Source organism: Hippopotamus amphibius, chromosome 6 (genome assembly GCF_030028045.1).
Source record: "Hippopotamus amphibius kiboko isolate mHipAmp2 chromosome 6, mHipAmp2.hap2, whole genome shotgun sequence".
Taxonomy (NCBI): Eukaryota; Metazoa; Chordata; class Mammalia; order Artiodactyla; family Hippopotamidae; genus Hippopotamus; species Hippopotamus amphibius.
In genome coordinates, this window is record NC_080191.1 from 101,216,654 (window position 1) to 101,240,123 (window position 23,470).

Genomic DNA, 23,470 nt, shown 5'->3' on the forward strand with positions numbered 1-23,470 from the left:
ACAGAGGGCCTTTCTTAGTCATCTTTGTGCCCAGCATGGTTCCGGCACAAAACTGCCCCTGCCTTATCTATTTATTCAGCATCTTTAATGAGTGCCTAGTCCAGCCACGTTCTAAAACGCCCCTGACGTTGGTGGGGAGGCAGCAAGAGGACCAGTGGAGGCCCACACGTCAAAATATTTATAAGTTATGAACCAAGCTAACACACTGTCAAATAAAATATGACCTACCCTCTCACCCTGACACAGTAACTCCATAAAGACCTGGAAGGCCAGCTTCAGTACTCTCAGGCTCCTCCCAGCTCTGCACTGGGACGCGGCAGAGCTGGGTGAGCCAGCCGCTGACCCGCATGCCTCGGTGCACATCCCGCCCCTGCTCCCATCTCTCCCCAGCCCGGCTCCATCTCCCACTGTGAGGGGTCCCTGCACACACGTCTGAAACCTCAGCCCCTATATCCAAGAGCCATCAATGCCTTCTGCAGACAGACAGCCACCCTGTAGGCCCCCTCAGACGCTGGGGTGTGCAAACTGGCAGCCCAGACCACCCCAGAGGAGGGGCCTGAGGCAGAGGTCCATGGACTCTGGAAATGAGCTTCAGGCTCAGGTGACCAGGGCACAGCCTAGAAGAGGAGACACAGGCTCTGAGTGTGCACGTCCCCTTGGCCCCACAGGCTCCTCGCTCTGTGGGGAGGGATGTGGCTGCAGGATGACTACAGTGGCACCAGGCCCCCTGCTGGCCTACTGCCTGGGGCCTAGGGATGGTACTAGGAGGGAGGCTTCCTTTGTCCATGTCATTAGGGAAGTCCTCTCTGGGGCGCAGGGGTAGGAACAACATTAGAATGCGGACTTGAACAGTAGGATGAGTCACTCAGGCCAGGATCTGGAGCAGAGCATTGCCCGCTGAGGGAAGAAGAGGTGGCCAGGCAGGTTAAGCTCTGTACAGAAGAAAAGAAGACTGGGGTGGCTGAGGCCCAACTCAGGGGAGAAGATGGACAGGAGATGAGGGCAGAGGTCCGGCGTAGGGAGCGACCTTAGAGGCCGAGGTAAGGAGTCCTGCCTTGACCTGGGTGCGGGGGGCTCTGCCGGGCTGACACAGCCTGAGCCCTGCATGACCAGGTCACTCTGGTGCTGTGTGACATGGATGCAGCAGGATCAGGGCACATGAACGGATCTGGGCACCACACAAAATGCTTCCGTGCCCTTGATGTAAAGATTCTTGTGATTACTTCCTCCCCAAACTTTAGAACCAAGAAAACTCTGCTAGGGTTGACTCAAGAGGGTTGACTCAGAGGGTTTCTCCTCTTGTCTAGGCTGCCCGCAAGCTCAGGGCTGAGTTGGTGCTTATTTGCAGGGTAAACTGTTCATTTATCAATCTGGCATCCAATCTCAATTTTATATCTTACTACCCATGCATGTTTTCACAAACTTTTCTCAAAACAGAAAACATTACAAGTGAATAACAACAGTAGTTAGAAACATAAGAAGTTGCAATTCAACACACTGGTACCTGACCAGTAGTTCTTTTGGTAATATGTATACCGAAAGTTGTTTGTTTTTTGTTTTGATTGTTTGCTGTATTGTAATTGAGGGGCAGGTAGCAAGGAGCTTTCAAATGCATGTTAACTTTTGCTACTAAAAAATTATAGTAACTTGTTGAGACTCAGTTTCTAATTTTTTATAAATTTATTTTTGGCTTCATTGGGTCTTTGTTGCTGCATGCAGGCTTTCTCTAGTTGTGGTGAGCAGGGGACACTCTTCATTGTGGTGCATGGGCTTCTCAGTGCAGCAGCTTCTCTTGTTGCAGGGCATGGGCTCTAGGCACATGGGCTTCAGTAGTTGTGGCTCACAGGCTCTAGAGCACAGCCTCAGTAGCTGTGGTGCACGGGCTTAGTTGCTCCATGGCATGTGGGATCTTTCTGGACCAGGGCTCGAACCTGTGTCCCCTGCATTGGCAGGTGGATTCTTAATCACTGTGACACCAGGAAAGTCCTCAGTTTCTAATGTTTACAGATAAATGAATGCCATGGCTTTTCATGACCCTCCCAATTTTATTACAGGAATGTCATAAAATATTTTAAGATATACAAAAAAAGTGTCAAGTGTAATACAATGAACATATCCAATTCTCAGTTTAAGGGTTCAAGCATCAGCAAATGCAGCTGAAGCTCTGAATTCCCTAATTATCACCCTCTCCCAGTCACCAGAGGTAACCACCATTCTCGATCTGGAGTTTTATCACCGAGCATTTAAAAAAATATTTTTATTATATGTGTAAGTATATATCCCTCAAAAATAAGTAGCACTGTTTTGTGTGCTTTTACGCTTCAAGTGAGTGGTATCATACTTGGTTCTTTTCTTGCCTTTTTCCTCAGAATTGATATTTAACCCCTTTGATGCTAGAGCTCACTGATCTTCTGTGCGTGCCATTCCATCACCACTCTGCATTTGTTCTCCTGATGAAGCACCTTTCAGCTCGTTTCTAGCCCTCCCCCTCCTCACTATCACTTTTACTAACAAAGCTGCCAGGAGTATTCTTGCACACCCTCCTCATGTGTTCATTATACCTTAAACTACAAAATATACACAGGCATGGAAAACCAAGCCTTTCAGACACAGTTCCTACATAAAGTCATTATTTTCAGAATGATTTACCATCACTCATATTCAATCCTTTATAATGGCTGCAAGATGGTTATTTTAGAAGAAAATGCAATACAGAGAGGGACGGAATGATTTAAAAATCAGAATTATGGAACTTTTGAAAAGCACTGTAAAGTACCAAGGAATCATCTAATCGAACACCTTCATTTTTTTTAAGCTCTTGATTGGAATATAATTGCTTTACACTTTTGTACCAGCTTTTGAGGTACACCAAAGTGAATCAGCTGTATTTGTACATATATCCCCATATCCCCTCCCTCCCACCCCCCCATCCTGGCATCACCCATCATCGAGTTGATCTCCCTTTGTTATACAGCAACTTCCCACTAGCTGTCTATTTTACAGTTGGTAGTGTATATATGTCTATGCTACTCTCTCACATTGTCCCAGCTTCCCCTTTGCGACACCCCCCGCAACCCCGTGGCCTCAATCCATTCTCTGCATCTGCATCCTTATTCTTGCCCTGTCACTGGGTTCATCAGTATCATTTTTCTAGATTCCTTATATGTGTGTTAGCATATGGTATTTGTTTTTCTCTTTCTGGCTTACTTCACTCTATATGACAGACTCTAGGTCTATCCACCTCATTACATATAGCTCCATTTCATTCCTTTTTATGGCTGAGTAATATTCCATTGTATATATGTGCCACATCTCCTTTATCCATTCATCTGTTGATGGGCATTTAGGTTGCTTCCATGTCCTGGCTATTGTAAATAGTGCTGCAATGAACATTATGCTACACGTTTCTTTTTGGATTATGGTTTTCTCTGGGTATATGCCCAGTAGTGGGATTACTGGGTCATATGGTAGTTCCGTTTTTAGTTTTTTAAGGAACCTCCATACTGTTTTCCATAGTGGCTGTACCAACTTACATTCCCACCAACAGTGCAGGAGAGTTCCCTTTTCTCCACACCCTCTCCAACATTTCTTGTTTCTAGATTTTTTGATGATGGCCCAAACCAGGATACTTTTGACAATGGAACAGGCACCATTGGTGATTGTGCTTCTATGTCAGGCAGGCACTGAAACCATCTCACACTAACCAAGACACAGCCCTTCTAATTATGGGCAGTTTGTACTCTGGGACCCAGTGACATTCTGGCATTGAGATGTGAATCTGTCCAAGAAAAATTGCACCAGACAGAAATCAAACAGGCCAGGAAGAATTTCCTCAAGACTATTGCAATAGGGGGGAGAGAGATGGATCTCTGCTCTGAATACAATAGGGGCAGCTGGGGATGTGCAGCCAGTGGGCAGGGAGGGGTCAGTGGATGGAAGACTACTAAGGGGATTGGTTTGGTATGAAGGGCATGGGAGTACCTGCTGAGCTGGGCCCAGTGGGACAGAGACTGCAGCTGAGGACAAGGCCTCATTGAGGAGAGGATGGACTTATAGAAGCCTGACTAAAGTTTAGTCAAGGAGGGAATTCTTATGGAATCTCATCAAACGAAGGGAGCTTTTAAAATTCACTCTTTTCCAGGGAAACCCATAGTTTCCCAACTATAATAACTCACTCTTGCTCTGAGAAATTCTTTCAAACATATTTATGTTCTAAGTTCTTTTCCTTTGTGATTTTTTTTCATTTTCCTTTGCAACTCTATTCTTGTGTTTGATTAGAAAATCTATCTCATCTTCTGATCTTTGCTTCAAATCCAGCAAAGTTAGGGTGAAACTGACTTTTGAAAAAGTAAGAATGTGGTTTGCATTGACCAAGGGAAGAACAGTCACAATTCAGCCAGGAAGAACATCACCGAGTGGTCCACATCTTACAGTGCATTGTTTAGTGGGGCTTAGTGAACAGAAGGAAAAGCAAGGGATTTATTTCACATGTATGTCCATCCTAGTGAAGGCCAGTATAGAGTCCACTCTCTGAAGCCAGTGCTCACCACTGGGAAGGCCCCTTCTCCATCTTGGAATCACTTTCCTCATTTATAAAATGGAGGTGTTTATCTTTGACAAAGGAGGGAAGAATATACAGTGGAAAAAAGACGGCCTTTTCAATAAGTGGCGCTGGGATAATCGGACAGCTACATGTGAAAGAATGAAATTAGAACACTTCCAAACACCATACACAAAAATAAACTCAAAATGGGTTAAAAGCTAAATTTAAGGCCAGACACTATAAAACTCTTAGAGGAAAACATAGGGAGAACAGTCTATGACGTACATCAAAGCAAGATCATTTTTGACCCACCTCCTAGAATAATGGAAATAAAATCTAGAATAAACAAATGGGACCTAATGAAACATGGTGCTGGCTTCACCGGTATATACTTATCTTCAAACTCATCAAGTTGTATACATTGAATATGTACAGATTTCTGTATGTCAATCATATCTTAATAAAGTGGTTTAAAAATGCAAAAAAAAAAAAAAAAAAGTAAAAGCTTTTGCACAGCGAAAAAAACAATAAACAAGACAAGAAGACAACCCTCAGAATGGGGGAAAATACTTGCCAATGAAGCAACTGACAAAGGATTAATCTCCAAAATATACAAGCAGCTCATGCAGCTTAATACCAAAAAAGCAAATAACCCAATCCACAAATGGGTGGAAGACCTAAATAGACATTTCTCCAAAGAAGACATACAGATGGCCAACAAACACATGAAAAGATGCTCAACATCACTAATCATTAGAGAAATGCAAGTCAAAGCCACAGTGAGGTATCACCTCACACCAGTCAGAATGGCCATCATCACAAAATCTAGAAACAAGAAATGTTGGAGAGGGTGTGGAGAAAAGGGAACTCTCCTGCACTGTTGGTGGGAATGTAAGTTGGTACAGCCACTATGGAAAACAGTATGGAGGTTCCTTAAAAAACTAAAAACGGAACTACCATATGACCCAGTAATCCCACTACTGGGCATATACCCAGAGAAAACCATAATCCAAAAAGAAACGTGTAGCATAATGTTCATTGCAGCACTATTTACAATAGCCAGGACATGGAAGCAACCTAAATGCCCATCAACAGATGAATGGATAAAGGAGATGTGGCACATATATACAATGGAATATTACTCAGCCATAAAAAGGAATGAAATGGAGCTATATGTAATGAGGTGGATAGACCTAGAGTCTGTCATATAGAGTGAAGTAAGCCAGAAAGAGAAAAACAAATACCATATGCTAACACACATATAAGGAATCTAGAAAAATGATACTGATGAACCCAGTGACAGGGCAAGAATAAGGATGCAGATGCAGAGAATGGATTGAGGCCACGGGGTTGCGGGGGGTGTCGCAAAGGGGAAGCTGGGACAATGTGAGAGAGTAGCATAGACATATATACACTACCAACTGTAAAATAGACAGCTAGTGGGAAGTTGCTGTATAACAAAGGGAGATCAACTCGATGATGGGTGATGCCAGGATGGGGGGGTGGGAGGGAGGGGATATGGGGATATATGTACAAATACAGCTGATTCACTTTGGTGTACCTCAAAAGCTGGTACAAAAGTGTAAAGCAATTATATTCCAATCAAGAGCTTAAAAAAATGTAATATACATCAAAAAAAAAAAAAAAAGGAAAAGGAAAAAAGTGTCCTGGTTTGGACAATAAATTATATGGTAGCACACATGTGATGTGAAATTTACTGGCTAAATTGTCATTGAGGACCTTAATGACAAGAGGACCTGCTGGACTTAAAAATCATGCTACAGCAACTACGAAGGACAAAGAGAGCAGCCTCTCTAAAGGAGAACCCTCCTTCCTGGTCCTGACTTCTGAGGCAGAGCTGCGTTGGGTTTGTATCCTTTTATGTCCCCGATTAAAATGTTTCTCCATAAATAAAAAATGATCTCCAGCACCTCATATCTCAAACATGTTCACCCATCGCCTGCATTATCCCTCTCCCTTGATGACGACAGATGGGTTTATCACAGCACATTTACCAGCAATGTGACATGCATTCCAGGGGGAGAGGGAGGGAGGGAGGGAGGAGACAGAGCCGGGAGAGGCCTTAGGAAAAACAGCTGACATCAGGGCATCACTAGCTCATTCTCTTTCTCTGGTGAGTTTCATTAAAGGACTGAAATGAATTTGCAAACAATCATTGGAGCTGACATCTGCTCGTGACAGGTGGGGGCAGATCAAGATTGAGCTGTGCTTTCACCTGCTGTGGAAAGAGAGCCAGGCAGGAGGGAATCCCTTACAGCCTCCCACCCAAAACGCTGGGTTTCTTGCCTTCTGCCAAAGGAGGAGACCCTGCCTTAAGGTGAAGTTTGTGAGTAATTTTGAGCAATGGCTTTTTTAGTTACTTCCACTTATTTGAAAATATCTGCAAGAGGCCCTTATCCTGCAGAGCTCTCCTAGGTCCAGAGGGATGGGCTTAGAGCTGCAAACTCCATAGACAAGACCTCAGACTCCGGTTCTAGGGTTCAGCTGGGCTGGGGGCAGAGGGGAAAGTGTTGGATTAGGATAATCTACAAATTTCCCCCTGCTGGGAAAGTCTAAGATTCTGTCCCCCGCTAGGTTTGTTCGTGCTGTTTTACAGGCAGGAAGACTGGAATGAGGAGAGAGCCAGGTCACGGCAGGGGGGCGGGGTGGGGGGGGTTGCCCTCTAGACTTCAGCGCTGGGTATGTGACCTGCAGGACAAGATCGTCAGTTTAGAAAGAAGAATCAAGGCAGATCCTGCTACTCAAAGCAGGACCCCACCTGCAGCCTCACCCTCACAGGAGCTGGTTGGAAATGCAGGCTCTCAGGCCCCACCCAGACCCACTGGATCAGAATCTCTGTTTAACAAGACTCCAAGTGATTCGTATGCACTTTAGAGTCTGAAAAGCACTGGCTGGAGCTGCGGATTACACTTCGAATAGCAGGACTCCAAAAAGCATTTCAAGCCATGAAATAGTTTTGAAGAAAATTCTAATGCTTTTATGGGATCAGGCCAGCTTCTAAGCTCTGAGGCATCACGTCTCATGCCAGTACCCTCTACAGAATTACTAAACTTAATTTTTTACAATATGAGTTTAAATCTGATAAAAGTAATAAAAAAAAAAGGGCCTTCATCAATTTCAGGCTGAAGCGCTCTCTCTTTCCCTCTCCCTCCCTCCCTCTCTCTTCCTCCCTCCCTCCCTCTTCCCCTTCCTTCTCCCTAAATCTCTGACTCGCAGCTTTGCATTAGTAATAACCTTGGATTCATAACACACTCTCAGCACTGTGTCTGTCTTAAGAGGGGAGGACATCGGCCTTGTCTGGGTGGGCGATTATGAACTGTAGTTTGTTTGGTAGTTTGCTGGGTTTGCTTGCACGTTTGCTCCTAATTCTGCAACAGCTAGAAGTCTCTCTGCTTAAATAAGCGGGAAGCCTCTTTCCCTTCAGTTTGGGAAATACTGTATTCTAATTTTATCTTACTGATGATCTGACTGAGAAGTCACAACAAGCATAAACCTGTGTTAATATTTTCCCACCTTTTCTTTGTATCTGGGGCAGATACTGCAGAAATCATTTGGTGTGAAATGAAGTTTCGATTAGTTCTAATATATGGGTAGTCATGGGAAGAAACGGGAAGAATTAAATTGCAGGTTTTAGTTGAACTATATGAAACTGCCACTTTTACAGGTTTAAAAAAAGTCAAATATTGGCAATTTTATTTGGTTAACCTCGTTAGAATGTTACAGGTAAGAATTTCTTGACCTAAAAAATATTAAGAGGGTTGACAGTGCTATTTGTGGAGGTTGGTTTGTCTCTTTTATTTGGAAAGATTTTTTGGAAGTTGGGGCAAATGCTTTAAAGACTAGACATCCATCTTTCTATTCTAAGCAGGTAGGGAAACGTGGGCTGTGGGAAGGTCAAGTTTGGTTATAGATTCAGGATGAATGTATGTGTCCTTGAAGGAGGCTTATAACCTTCTGAATCTGTGAAATATATAAATGGTGACACAGAAGTACATAGATAGTTGACACGCAAACTAGGGTAAGTTTCTTCTCTACTTCCTTTTTATGTCAGGTGTAGTTAATACTTACACTGACAGGAGTAAGAAAAGAAGACATTCCCCTTCACTATGTTAGCATCAGTCTTGGTTGGAATGTGAGAGAAGAGTCAGAGGGAAGAGTGAGAATCTCGCCCCTTTCTTGGCTAACTGCCACAGTTACATTAGGGGCCTACCATGTGCCACGGCACACTGGGCGTGATTCTACAATCGGCCAAACTGCGTCACGTTCTCATTGTGTGTTCAGGTGTGCGGGCCTGGGGTCCCACCTTGAGTTGAAGGTAGCGACCATGCCTTGTTCGTGATGGTGTGCCCAGTGCCTTCAGGGCAGCTTGGCACACCGTAGGCATCAGTGGCTGTTTTATGCCAAATTTTAAATTTGTGGAACAAACGATGACTTTTAATAACTAATCACATTAACAAAAATTGAAAATATTACATTAAAAATCTTTGTGGATTATGGAAACCAATTTGGCAATAAATATCAAGGATCACATCCTATGAATCAATAATTATAATAAAATCTCATATCCTATGAACCAGTAATTACATTTATCGTAGGAAAGAGCCTGAAATTCAAAAACAACATTGGGTACACAAAACGTTTCTGTCAATATTATATATGAGCTGGAAAAACTGAAAACGACTTAAAAACCCAAGAGTAGGATATAATATTATAGATAAATAAAAGATATTTTTTGGAATATTTAACAACATTGGAAAATGCACAAGTAAGGAGGCAGAGAAAAACCATGACACTGATGTCCTGCTTTTTTTTTAAACTTAGCATCACATCGCAAAGATGTCCCAAGTATTCAAAACTCTGCCAAAATAGTGTTTGTAATGGCTGTAGAATTCCACTGGATATAAATACAGTAAGTTATTAACTGTATTTTATAAATGTACACATGTACACACACTATTGTCTGGCACCTTGGTTTTCTCAGGTAACTGTGTAGTCTAGAGAGCTCACCACAGAAGCACACACAAAGGGCCGGGATACTACTCCATTGTAGAGACATGCACTGATTTTTCAAAACAACCTGTATTGATACTTTCAGCTATTTATAGCTTTTTGCTATTAAACAATCCAGCGATAGATGCTTTTGACAAACATTTCTTTGCATTTATGCAAGTATATCTGTGGGATAAATTCTGAAACTGCTGGATCAAAGCAAATGTTCACTTTAATAACTTGAATAAACATTGGCAAATTGCCTCCAAATGGTTACACCAGTGAACACTGTCTTGAACACTGTATGAAGGCACTGCTTCATTTTAAGATGGAAATAGTGGATGGGATACATTTGCATGGGCGTGTTTGAAACAGAGCTCCTAAGCTCCAGCAACACACCGAGCCATGAAACCTGGGTCTCCCTCCCTCCTTCCCTATGCCCTTCCCTCTCTGTCTTCCTTCCCTCCTTCCTGCCTTTTTTTTTTCCTGCCTTCCTTCTCTTTCCTTCCACCTTTCTTCCTTTGCCCCCTCTCCCTCCCTGCCTCCCTTCCTTCCTTTCCACCTTACTATTTGATCTAATGGGAAGAGAGACTGGCGATGAAAATGAGAGTGAAGGCCAGTGAAGGATTCATGTGGCAGTTAGTGAATTAGACGAAAACAGAAAATCAGCTTAGTTGGAGGCAGGGTGCTCCCTCTGGCGGGACAGATGCTGAAACTGGAACCACACAGAGGAGGTCAGCATGGCCCCTGTCTGAGGATGACATGCGATTCTGCGAAGGCTTCCATATTTTATGGTATCTGTGAGGTGACAGATGTATTCACTAACCTTATTGTGGTAAGTGTATCAAATCATGATGTACATGTATCAAATTATCACCTTGTACATGTTAAAAGATAAACTGAGGCATATTAAGAAATTTAAGAGTTTATTCAGCAAAAATAGATTTGAATGGAGTGGTGTGAAATTAGGAGGGGTGAGGAGCCTGCACTGACAGGAGCTCAGGGAGAGACTTCACAGAGAAAAGGTAGACGCGAAGTGAGGAGGGACTGACCGGCTGCAGCTTCAAGCCTGGCTGGTGGTTTGTGCTCGGTTGTCCTTAGGTTTCAATTTTGTAACCTTGAGACACTTACAGGATTAGATTTTGGTTTGCTGGGTCCGCTGCAACAGCATCAGAGCCACATCAGACTAATGACCTACTAGTTTAATTAACTTAGTGTACACCTTACCCTTATACAAAGTTACATGTTAGCTGTATCATGAGAAAGCAGGAACAAAGGTTGCAAGCAGACTGTTGCGGGAATACAGTACACAGAAATCTGCAGTGTGGGCAGGCCAGACATGGGTGAGGACAATTTGAGTGTGTCTCTGATTTTTGTGGGCACAGAAAGGATTCACGGAGGATCCTTGTTTAAGACGCAGATTCTGATTCCGTAGGTCTAGGGTGGGGCCTGGGATTCTGCATTTCTCATGGGCTTCCAGGTGACACTGATGCTACTGGTCTGGGCCCACACTTTGAGGGACAGGACTTAGTGGACAAGCCCCTTGCCAGAAACAACAGGCAGAGCATCCGCAATCAGTGGGGAGTGGGGTGAGAATCCCTGTTAGAGCCAGGGATGCCCCCTGCAAATGCTATGAGGTGCTAAAGTAAGGAGCAGGCTCAGCCTGTCACTGCTGCTTCAACCACCAGACCCAGCCCGAGGACCAAACAAATGCTGCATGAAACCTGTGCTTACTTTCCCCACTCTTACAGGAACCCTCACTTTTAAATCAGATCATGTTTTATTTGCTTCTTCTCCAAAAGTCAGTAATAACTTCTGTCCTTCAATATTTCCTTGATTTACATAATACCTGGTATCACAGGCACTGTCTGAGGTTTAAGTGACAATTACCTGCCTTTGGTTCAGTCCAGAGGGCGCCCACAGCCTGCAGCTGGAGGGATGGAGGCCGCACCCATTACTTTCTTTATCGGATGAGAAGAACAAAATGGATTAACGCGTGTAGTTTCAGTCGGGCTTTACAGCATTGCCACTTCCGTTGGGATTAAACCATTCGGAAGCTCCTGTACAACCTCCCTGTGTTCCACCGAGATATTTTCTGAAGTGTTACATCCGGCAAAGCTGAGGTTGTTAATGTATGTTTAGGAACCAGGATGCTTTTATATTTAATTCTTCCTGTGTGATCATTTCTTTGCCGTCAGTCCTTGCACATCAAGAGAAGTTTAGATGCTAACTTCAAAAATTCACAGGCTTCAGCTGACAGGAACATTTTTCACCTCTCTGATCCAAGCCAGACAGTGCGTGATGCTGGCAGGCTAGCTGTTCCCTCTCTCAGCTTCTGCCCAAGGATAGAGAGCCCAGATGATACCCGAGAACACACACACACACACAATCACTATGCAAATAGGAGCTGCGGCTTGAAGCCTTAGGAAAACTAGTGAATGCTTGCTCTGTTTTTCAAAACATAATCAAGAGGACAAGAATTAGAGAAGCACAGGTCTTCAGAACTTGATGAAGCTGTTCACTGTATCCTCTGTGTTTATGCCTAGAAAGGTGTCTGCATTTAAGAAATAGGTTGGATGTGAGTGAATGGCATATTCCTCTAAAACCCGGGGGGATACACAGGGTCAGCTTTCTGAGAAATAGATACAAATTAAGGATCCATGAGAAAAATTTCTAACATGTTTGTATTCACTTTAAATTTTGCTCTAATTAGGGATCATTAAAATATATGATGGTTAGCAATTAGGTTGTTTTTATGCTAGATTCATGCTTTCATTTGCATTAAAAAGTTCTATTTGAGTAGAAAATCAGAGAGGCATAATGTTTCTTTCCTTTTTCAAGAAATTAGGATGGGGACTTCCTAGGCAGTGCAGTGGTTAAGAATCCGCCTGCCAATGCAGGGGACACGGGTTCAATTCCTGCTCCAGGAAGATCCCACATGCCATGGAGCAGCTAATCCCATGTGCCACAACTATTGAGCCTGGGCTCTAGAGCCCGTGAGCCACAACTATTGAGCCCATGTGCCGCAAGTACTGAAGCCCATGCGCCTAGAGCCTGTGCTCTGCAACAAGAGAAGCTACTGCAATGAGGAGCCCGTGCACCGCACCACAATGAAGAGTAGCCCCTGCTCTCCACAACTAGAAGACAGCCCGTGTGCAGCAACGAAGACCCAACACAGCCAATAAATAAATAAATAAATAAATTTGTAAAAAAAGAAAAAAAAGAAATTAGGATGTTTGAACTGCATGTTTATAACAACCACAAAATGATTGTCTACCTGGTGTATGAAAGAAAACAAACAGCTTTTTGAGAGTTATGTTTACATATACACACACAGAAAGCCATGTGGCTCTTTACGCCTCTATATGGATGACTAAGAGAAATGCGAAGCTGGAGCCAGACAAAACCCTGTCCCAGGACACTGAATGTCAAGGCTCTTTTCCACCAAGGATGCTGAAGGAACTGCTCAGGTTTCATGGAGCAGCAAGAAGCACATAACCCTGGTCTGCTGCAAGGGCGCCTCTGACGTGGGTGGGCGGGCAAGCTGGCCAGTTAAAGAGCTACTGCATCAGCTCCAAACCCACCCTTCCCCGCTTGGCCCAGGCGTGCAGCCCGGCTCTGCTGACCAGCCGCTTTGCCACCGCTCCCTACCAGCCTCCTCCAGCAGCGGGTGGCAGAGGGAGGCAGGCGGGGGACCTCACCTCCCATCCCAGTGAGTGTCGGCCGCTCCCCGCCCGCCGCCACGGAACCCATGTCTGGTTTCTCCAGCATGTTCAGCCTTCCTGTAACCCGTCGAGAACCCAGCACCAGTGGCTGGCACCCTCTTTTTCTGAAACCTGGGTACCACCCTACGGAGCCCCTCGGCAAGCTCAGAGCCCCCAGCACGAGCTGAGCGGAGCCTCCTAGGGAAGGTCCGAGTCTCTGAGCCCGGAGCCTCTCCCCCAAGCATCTGAGGTTTTCACTGCCCCGATCTCGTCCTTCTGTTCTTCCGACCTCAGCGGCAGCTGTTCCTGCGCTGGCTCCTCTGTGATATGCCAGTGTCCCCTTCTGTCCTCTTAGCTCCCTGATACCCAGGTCACAACTCTGTGTCACACCCCCTCCACTAGAATAGCTGGTGTGTGTCTTTCTCCCAGCGCGGCCCTGCCTGTGGAGAGGCTGGTGGAGTGGCTGGCCAGGGCCCCTTCCCAAGGCGTGTTCTCCCAACACAGAAGACTTCCTCATAAGATCTGCTGTGTGATCTGATACTAAATCAGCTGTGGGTCAAGCCACCTGGTCCTTATCAGGACATCAAAGATGAGCACAAGAGAAGGTTGTTCTGTGACCGTCCACCTCCATCCGCTGCTACCCACACCCTAACAGGAAATGGGATGAGTAGGATGCGAGGTGGTGGTTACAGGATTCTACATCTTAACTTCCTCAATGCACACACACTCACCTGCAGACTCACACACTCATGCATACACACCCACCCACCGCACCACACTTTTCCACCATTTCTTCATGGAAAAATTGAAAGAAAGCAATGAGAGAGATTATGACCAGAATCCCAGGTGTGATTAGATGAAGAGAATTCTGTCATTACAAGAATAAATGCCAGCAACGTTGGGTTGGCAGCTGACACTTATTTCCCTGTACAGCGGACTAAAAAGTAAGTGCATCTCGATTTGAAATACTTTTAAAGGAGTGGAAAAAATTTCCAGTTCGTTTATTTTTAGGAAAACCACAATGTTGAAGTGCTGCTTGGTTCAGATGTCAACCAGGGGGCAACACTCTGACCCAAACTTTGCACTAAAACACTCCTGTTGTTGCAGGAGAAAGGCAGCCGTGTGCTGCACAAGTCCTGCTCAGGCATGTTCCCAAGTCCCTTTTGTTTGTGCTGGTTTAAAACAGCAAGATTGCACACGTGGAAACATAATGTGTAAAAGATGTCAGACGTGTTGCTTTGTCTGTAACACGAGGACTGGAAATACTTCTTGTGTCTTCTCTATTTCCCTTGCCTCTCATTTTTTTGTCTTCCTATTTAAAGCATCCTGAATAAAGCACTCGTGAGCACCTTAAGGGTCCTGAGACTATTGGCTGAATCACCCTTGCCCCTACTCGAGGTTAGAAGGGATCAACTCGAGGTTTGTGGTGCTTGTTACAGATGAAGAAGCTACAGTTAGAGGCTGAGTTGGCTGAACATTCATTTGACAAATATTCAGTGTCTTCTAAAGAGACAGCAGCAGGCTATGAGCAGATTCTTCAGAGAAAGGATCCCTGCAGCCCTCACCCACCCTGATACCGCACTAAACGGAAATTGCCTGGACCAGCCCTCAGGATCCTTGGAGTCTAGGTCTGTTGTGTCCATGGGCTGAAGACACTCCTGTCATCTGTAAAGTGAGCTCACAGCTACGCTGCTTGTCCCCCAGACTGCTTGTCACCCCAGACTAAACGTCCAAAGGCTAGGAAGATGCTACGCTGTCTCTGTGACACGGGAACTGTTACAGTGTTCCCAGTTTGGACATCACACCTGCCCACTCAGCCTGTGCTGGTCAGCGTCCAGCACTGAAAACCGTGGCTGGACACAGTCTGATGACTATCAGTGTGGCAGGCAGTGCTGCTGATGTGGGGGAGGAGGCCACCCCTGGAGGTGGGGTCACAGAAACGGCTGTGACTTACCCTTTCCCGGGTCCCAGGCACTGTGCTGGTCACTTAGCGTGTGTTACCTAATTACTTCAACCTGCGGAAAGAGGCGTCGTTATTCAGTTTACAGCTGATGAGATTAAATCTCGAAGAGGTAAAGCCGTTGCTCAAGATCATACAGCTGTTTACTGGCAAAAAGTCAGAGTTTGGACCTGGGTCTCCTTCTCAGGACAATCACACATCCTCATCGCCCCCCCCACCCCCCACTCCCATTTTGGCTTTAGGTGCTTTCTCCTGGGTGATTAAAATTTTATGGGCAAAACTCATAACTCCTTGGATGACTGTGGCCTGGTTATCTTCTGAGTTTTTTGTACCTACCTGGTAATTATGACAGGTTCTAATATTTTCCTAACATAAGTCAGCCAGTTCTTTAAAGTAAAAAAATAAATTCAAAACATCTCTAGCTTTTGAGGGCTTCCACTGAATTAGCCAGTGATTTACCACTGTTACTAAGTCTTCCTCTTCTCCAGTACGTTTGTCCCCAGACCCTGCTGATTTGCATACACCAAACGTTTGCAAGAAGTGTACTCTTCCTGCTGGTCTAGAGTGTTCCCTCTAAGTGAAAGACATCTGCTACTGCAGCACACTCTTTAATACTTCTGTTCTTGCATAATCATGCATTTTCCTAAACATGATTCAATCACTGCTGTTCAGCCAACAACTTGGAGTACAACAGTGGGCTTCCATGTGCTTCATCGCATTGAGGTCAAGATTCACAAGAAACAAATGAGAGGAGACTTCCCTGGTGGCGCAGTGGATAAGACTCCATGCTCCCAATGCAGGGGGCCTGGATTCGATCCCACGTGCATGTCACAACTAAATGTTCGCATGCCACAACTAAATGTTCGCATGCCACAGCTACGGAGCCCACCTGCTGCAACTAAGACTCGGCACAACCAAATAAGTAAATAAATAAATATTAAAAAAAAAAGAAACAAATGAGAGTAGGCAACATTATCTTTCCCATTTTATGGAGCAGAAAGCTCAGCAAGTCACTCAAAACTACAGAGCTGGTAAGTCACAGAGGTGATCTGGGAGTTCCAGCCAAATTCCCAAGGCTGATACAGTTCTGAGCACGTGTAAACAGAGGGCAAGGGACCCTCCACAGTGGAGTCTGTGGGAGAAGGAAAACAGTTAACAGGGCCAGTGGATACTTCCTTCCCTCCAGCCACGGCTTAGGAAGAAGCGCTGTGGTCCTCACGCTGCGGAGCTAGAAGCAACTGCTGGGCTGTCAACATTTACAGACATTCCGTCAGAGGTACTGACAGCAACAGTTTTAAAAAAAATGAAACATCATTTTCAAGTACAGTTTGGAAGATACAAACTGCTCGAGATGCCCTATTATGTTGTTTCACAACTCCTGTATTTTCTGTATTTGTCATTTTCTCTGCAGAGATACAGCCTGTACTTCCTTCTACTGATGTTCAGAAGCAGCCAAGAAACATCCCACTGCAGCTGACACTCAAGAGGTGCAAACGCCAGAGCCTCTGACACTGCTTTTCACTTTTAAGTGTGAAAGGATATTTGTCATGTACAAAGTAAAAGTTAAGAATTAAAAAAAATACTGAGATCCAAGAGATTAAGAACAATACAGTCTTTAGAAGGTAATAGCTAAAAATTGTTCATCAGTGAATTCATCTATGAAATCTCTCCCCATCTAGTCCTAAGAATTCATCTTTGAGGCCCCACTGTCTCCTATGAACACCTCGCATCAAGCCTCACATGAAAACCCTGCTCCTTACTGCAGCCCTATGTGTCATCCAGGGAAAACAAACCTCTGGTTGTCTGAAAACTGCCCTTAAATCCCATCACAGTCCATCTATGGGATTATTATAGATGAGTGAGCAATCTTTAGGAGACGTGGCGATGACATCAGGAAGAAACCCATATTTCATTCATTTATCCACTCACTCATCCTTTAGTTACTTATTGATTACCTAATCTTTGTGCCGAGGAGTCAAAGAATCTTGTGTAAGTCATCTCTATCTTTTTTCCATGGACAAAATGCAATAAGGAAGTCATATAATCACATTCGCCTTTCCAAATACACTGTTTCACCCTCACATTGCTGAACACAGGGGAGTTTTCTTCGTAATGCTCTTTCGGCTGCCTGGCAGAAGATCCCCCACCCTTCCACTTAGGCAGATAATTGTGTCTCTCTCTCTCTCTCTCTCTCTCTCACACACACACACACACACACACACACACACACACTCTCTCTCTCTTTCTCTCTCTCTCTCTCTCTCCAGGGCACTTGTCCTGTACCCAAACAACCTAGTCTAAAAGAATCTTGGTATGATTCGGGGGGTAATGAAGCCTCATTGTCTGGGAGCTGTGTTTAATGAGAACACTTTCCTGGTCTTCCTACCTTGCTTAATGGGGTCTCACAGCCAGTGTCATGGTGTCCATGCTTCTGATTGTGGGAGATCAGTGTTAGCCTGCATCTCAACTAGGAAATGACTCATTTATGACTTTTTAAAGTAGATCAAGTAACGACTTCAGAGACCAACTTTGTGTTGCTTTGGTTTTTCCCAAAGACTCAGTTGGGAAGGGATGTACACCAGTGAATTTTCGTATGTTTTTCCCAATACCATAAAGGCAAAATATTCACACAGAGACCAAGAGTCCTGATAGTCCAGAGAGCTACACGTCAAGAAAATAGCACAAAACATCCCGGAGGAATTAAGTAGCACTTTACACAGTGCATTAGAGGGGACATGAGTTACAGAGACTAGCCAGTAGTGACTGCACTTAAATGGAATCTTACCAATCCTTAGGTGCAAATACAAATAACTTTTACCCTGATACAAAGAATAGATCATCTCAGTCCCGAATAGAGTGGGCCATGCAGAAGACCACCAACAAAATATGTACCATATGAGGAGGAGAAAAATCTAGACCAGACTGGACAAGTCATGCAGTGAAAAAGTAATTTCCAAGGCCGAGGGAAGGAGGTGGAAATTCACTGTGCTCCCTCCATCTTGTCCTCTGCACCCTTTCACTTAGCCCTCCGATTTCTGCATTCATGAACTGTTCTCATGCCAAAAGGTAGAGTTGATCACGTTCTGCAAATACTTGAGATGTCTTTAGACAGTTCTAAGTTAAGAAACCCCTCCATGCTTTAATATATCAAGAACTTCCTGGCTATTACGGAAAATATATGTACACACATCCACATATATGTGTATATGTATGATAAGGCTTATATGCATAAGGCCTGCACACGGGCAAACCAGCCCAGCAGGACCCCTCCCTGAAGGCTGAAGAGGCTCCTCATCGAGTTACTGACAGATGTTATTCTGTGTCCGGCTTTTCTTAGGACATCTATAATAGTGATTGTTCTTTAACACTCCTTGATTAGGAGTTAGTTAATTCATGCATGGCAGTAGGGAAACATGCTCATCAAATCAGCCCGAGGCATCCCTGTCATTTATTCCTCAGAGACGTCACATCAAAATCTGCCTCCGGTTTTCTGCTCTTAACCCTTCTTCAAGGGCAATATATTTTTAGTAAAAAAAGAAAGAAGGAAACATTTAATTCCAATTAAAATTGACAGATTGTAAATTCTGTAGGTACTCCTAGTCTTACCTTCTTTTAAAGTTTTTAAAAAATTAATTAATTAATTGGCTGTGGCAGGTCTTTGTTGCAGTGTGTGGGCTTCTCATTGTGGTGGCTTCTCTTGTTGCAGAGTACAGGCTCTAGGCACGTGGGTTTCAGTAATTGTGGCATGTGGCCTCAATAGTTGTGGCTCGTGGGATCTAGAGCGCAGGCTCAGTAGTTGTGGCGCATGGGCTTCGTTGCTCCGCAGCATGTGGGATCTTCCCGAACTAGGGCTCGAATCTGTGTCCCCTGCATTGGCAGGCAGATTGTTAACCACTGCGCCATCAGGGAAGTCCTCCTAGTCTTGCTTTTGAATAGAGTTAGACCCCCTAGAAGACTACGTGGTCTAATTCATCATAGGACGGCTTTTTGTCACCAAGGAAGTCACCTTTATGAACTTCACATCTGCATTTCCTGCAGAAGGATTGTTGAGGGTGTGATTTCACTCAGTATGCTCTATTTGAAACTATATAAAGACAAAAGCTCTGTCTTCCCTGAGGAACCATAACAGGCACGTTCCTGATAATGAAAACTAGTAACTGTATTGTGTTTCTCTGTTTTGACTTGGCTTCCTGGAAGCTCAGAGCCACACTGTACACTCATCCACAGCAACTTTTGTCACACCTTGACTACCCCTCACTTCTCCCTGATCTTCATTTTCTATATATATTATTTTACTAGGCTTATTGTATATTGCATTTGATGTAAAAATTAAACTTCTCTCGGGTGTTAGAGGTAAGCTCCAATCAAAAAATATGCTCTTCATATGTGTCAACTGGAAATTTGATTTTTAGATCCCTTTGACAAAGAGTTAGAGAATAAATTTTTAAGTAAAATTTCAGTCTCTCAAAGGCAAAGACTCTATCTCCTATTTCCCTCTTCACTCCATCATTCTCTGCAAACAGCAGGGGCTCAGTAAATGCTACCGAAGGCAGTAAGGACTAACATTGCTTATTGAGGGCTGGGTCCATATTTCTAGGGCTTTGATGTAAACTGAGACTGGAACTTGATTCCATAGTAGGAGGTGTAGGATTAGAAGATAAGTGGATAAGATTTTAACTTCCCTTGTGAGGAGTCCTCTGATCTCATAGAGTTGGGCAGATTTGTGGCAATCTGGATGCCTGATAACAAGCTGTCCTGAGGCTCCTGCATCAAGGGCCTGGTGGAGCTGAAGAGAGTTTGGCAGCATTGCAACAGCAGGGGACAACCCTGGGCCCAGGACACTAGTGGACAATTGTCCAGGACCAATGACTTGAGTGAGAGACAAGGGAGACAGAGCCCTGGGCCTGGGCAGCAGCCTACGCCTCTGTAAGCTGCAGTCTCTCACCTGCACTGCTCCCCTCAAATATCAGCCAGTTCTCTGCTTTTCTCCATGATGTACATCATAATCTCCTGGGGTCAGAACACTGTTGTTGCAAAAGTACACTAGAAAGTAATCCTTTCTTCTTTCCTCTTGTGAGATGATGCAGAGACGATGCCCTGCCTTGCCTGAAATTCCTTTTGTCAGTCTCATTTCTGCCCTGAAATTGATGAGGGTGCATAGTTTGACAAGAGTAAGACAGGACCACGTGAGCTCAGCTTCCTATCCATGCTGCAGTCCAGGCTGCGTCTGTAACTGAGCATTAGAGCAGGGCCCCAAAGCCATGGCATAATCAGCACTGCAAAACAGAGAGGCTGAGACACCTCTGATGTGCTTGAGAAAATCTATTCCTATGCCTAGTGCGATTAGTCTGTGGAGAGACCTGGTTGATGAGTTGAAAAGATAATGCTACTCATGGAGCGGAATAATTAATATTGTTAAAATAATCACACTACCCAAGGCAATTTATAGACTCAATGCAATCTCTATTATAATACCAATGTCATTTTTCATAGAACTAGAACAAATAAGTTAAAAACTTGTATGGAAACACAAAAGATCCCAAATAGCCAAAACAATCTTGAGAAAAAAGAGCAAAGCTGGAGGTATCATGTGCTCTGATTTCAAACTATACTACAAAGCTACAGTAATCAAAACAGTATGGTGCTGGGATGAAAACAGGCACATTGATCAATGAAATAGAACAGAGAGCCCAGAAATGAACCTACACTTATGTGGTCAGCTAATCTACAACAAAGGAGGCAAGAATATACAATGGAGAAAAGACATCCTCTTCAGTAAATCGTTTTGGGAAAGCTGAACAGCTACATGCAAAAGAGTCAGATTGGACTGCTTTTTCATACTATGTACAAATATAAAGTCAAAATGGATTAAAGGCTTAAACATGAGACCTGAAACCATAAAACTTCTAGAAGAAAACATAGGCAATTTTTCTTTGACATTGATCTTAGCAATACATATATATATATATATATATATATATATATATATTTGGATCTTCTCTCAGGCAAGGGAAACAAAAGCAAAAATAGACAAATGGGACTACGTCAAACTAAAAAGTTTTTTCACAGTGAAGGAAACTATCAACAAAATGAAAAGACCACCTACTGAATGGGAGAAAATATTTGCAAATCATATATCCAATAAGAGGTTAATATCCAAAACAGACAAAAAAACTCATACAACTCAATATTAAAAAACAAACAACCTGATTAGGAAATGGGCAGAGAGGGACTTCCCTGATGGCACAGTGGTTAAGAATCTGCCTGCCAATGCAGGGGACATGGATTCGAACTGTGGTCCGGGAAGATCCCACATGCCATGGAGCAATTAAGCCCATGCGCCACAACTACTGAGCCTGTGCTCTAGAGCCCATGAGTCACAGCTACTGAGCCTGTGTGCCACAACTACTGAAGCCCACACATCTAGAGCCCATGCTCGGCAATGAGAGAAGCCACTGCAATGAGAAGCCCACACACTACAATGAAGAGTAGCCCCTGCTTGCTGCAACTAGAGAAAACCTGCACGTAGCAATGAAGACCCAACACAGCCGAAAAGAAAAAAAAGAAGAAAGAAAAGAAATGGGCAGAGAACCTGAAGAGACATTTTTCCTAAGAAGACAGGCAGACAGTCAACAGACAGATGAAAAGATGCTCAACATCACTAATCATCAGGGAAATGCAATTCACAACCACAATGAGATATCACCTCGCACCTGTCAGAATGGCTATTATCAAAAAGACAAGAAATAACAAGTGTTGGTGAGGATGTGGTGAAAAGGAAATCCTTGTGCACTGTTGGTAGGAATGTAAATTGGTGCACCACTATGGAAAACAGTATGGACGTTCCTCAAAAAGTTGAAAATAGAACTACTGTATGATCCAACAATTTCACTACTGGTTATTTACCTGAAGAAAACAAAACACTAATTCGAGAAGATATATGTTTACTGCAGCATTATTTACAATAGCCAAGATATGGAAGCAATCTAAGTGTCCATCAATAGATGAATGGATAAAAAAGATGTTTATATATACAAACATATATATATATATATATATATATACACACACACACACATTATGTATATATAATGGAATGGAATAGAATATTACTCAGCCATAGAAAAGAATGAAATCTTTCCATTTGCGACAACATGGACGGACCTTCCTTCAGGGTTATTATGGTAAGTGAAATAAATCAGATAAAGACAGGCAAATACCATATGATTTCACTTATACGTGGAATCTAAAAAACAAATGAACGAATATAACTAAACAGAAACAGACTCATAGACACAGAAAACAAACAGGTGGTTGCCGGACGGGAAGGGGTGGGAGGGGTGACTGAAACAGGTGAGGGAGATTAAGAGGTATGAACTTCCAGGTGGAAATAAATGAGTCACAGGGATGAAATGTACAGCCCTGGGAATGTAGTCAATAACTGTGTAGTATCTTTGTACGGCGACAGGCGGTAACTAGGATTAACACGGCGATCATTCTGTAACATATAGAAATATCGAATCACTATGTTGTGCACCTGGAATTAACAGACTGTTGTGGGTCAATTATACTTCAATAAGCTCATAGTAGAAGAGTTCAGGTTTGTGATTATCCGGGGTGGGGGTGGGGGGACTGGATGAAGGCAGTCAAAAGGTGCAAACCTTCAGTTATGATATAAATTAGTCCCGGGATGTAAGGTACAGCATGGTGACTATAATTACACACTGTGTGTCGTATATGAAAATTGTTAAGATTATCACAGGAAAGAAAATGTTTTCTTTTTCTTTTATTTTGTAAATTAAAAAATAATAAAAAATACTGGATGTTCACTAAACATATTGTGGTCTTCATCTCATGACGTATGTACAATAAGTCAAATTGTTATGCTATACACCTTAAACTTATACAGAGCTGTGTGTCAATTGTAGCTCAATAAAACTGGAAGAAACACATTTTTAAAAGAATTTGATTATACAAATATGCAGAGTTTTGAACGCATTCAAGAGTGTAATTAGTAATACACTGTTTACTCCAATATTTTAAATTAATATCTAGCCAATGAAGTAAACTGGGTCTCTGGAATTAAAAAAAAAAGGACGAGAGTCAAAACTCAACAAATGCAATAAACATGAGACTTTCTCCTCAACCTGTGGTTCCTGGTGGTGTTTAGGGTTTTCAACAGTGAAAAGACTGTAGATATTTCACAATAATACAGGGACAGCTGTGTTAATTCATTCTAATTCTATCACCAAC

General features: G+C 43.5%; 1 protein-coding gene and 1 non-coding gene across 10 annotated transcripts in view; one reads left to right on the forward strand and one right to left on the reverse strand.

Annotated features, from left to right (window-relative positions):
* Nucleotides 1-23,470, reverse strand: part of NEK11 (NIMA related kinase 11) — a 246,032-nt gene that overhangs the window by 10,618 nt on the left and 211,944 nt on the right. The gene's annotated exons all lie outside the window — the stretch shown is intronic.
* Nucleotides 10,242-10,345, forward strand: LOC130856187 (U6 spliceosomal RNA). The gene has a single exon (XR_009054482.1). It is a non-coding gene; the product is annotated as a U6 spliceosomal RNA (small nuclear RNA).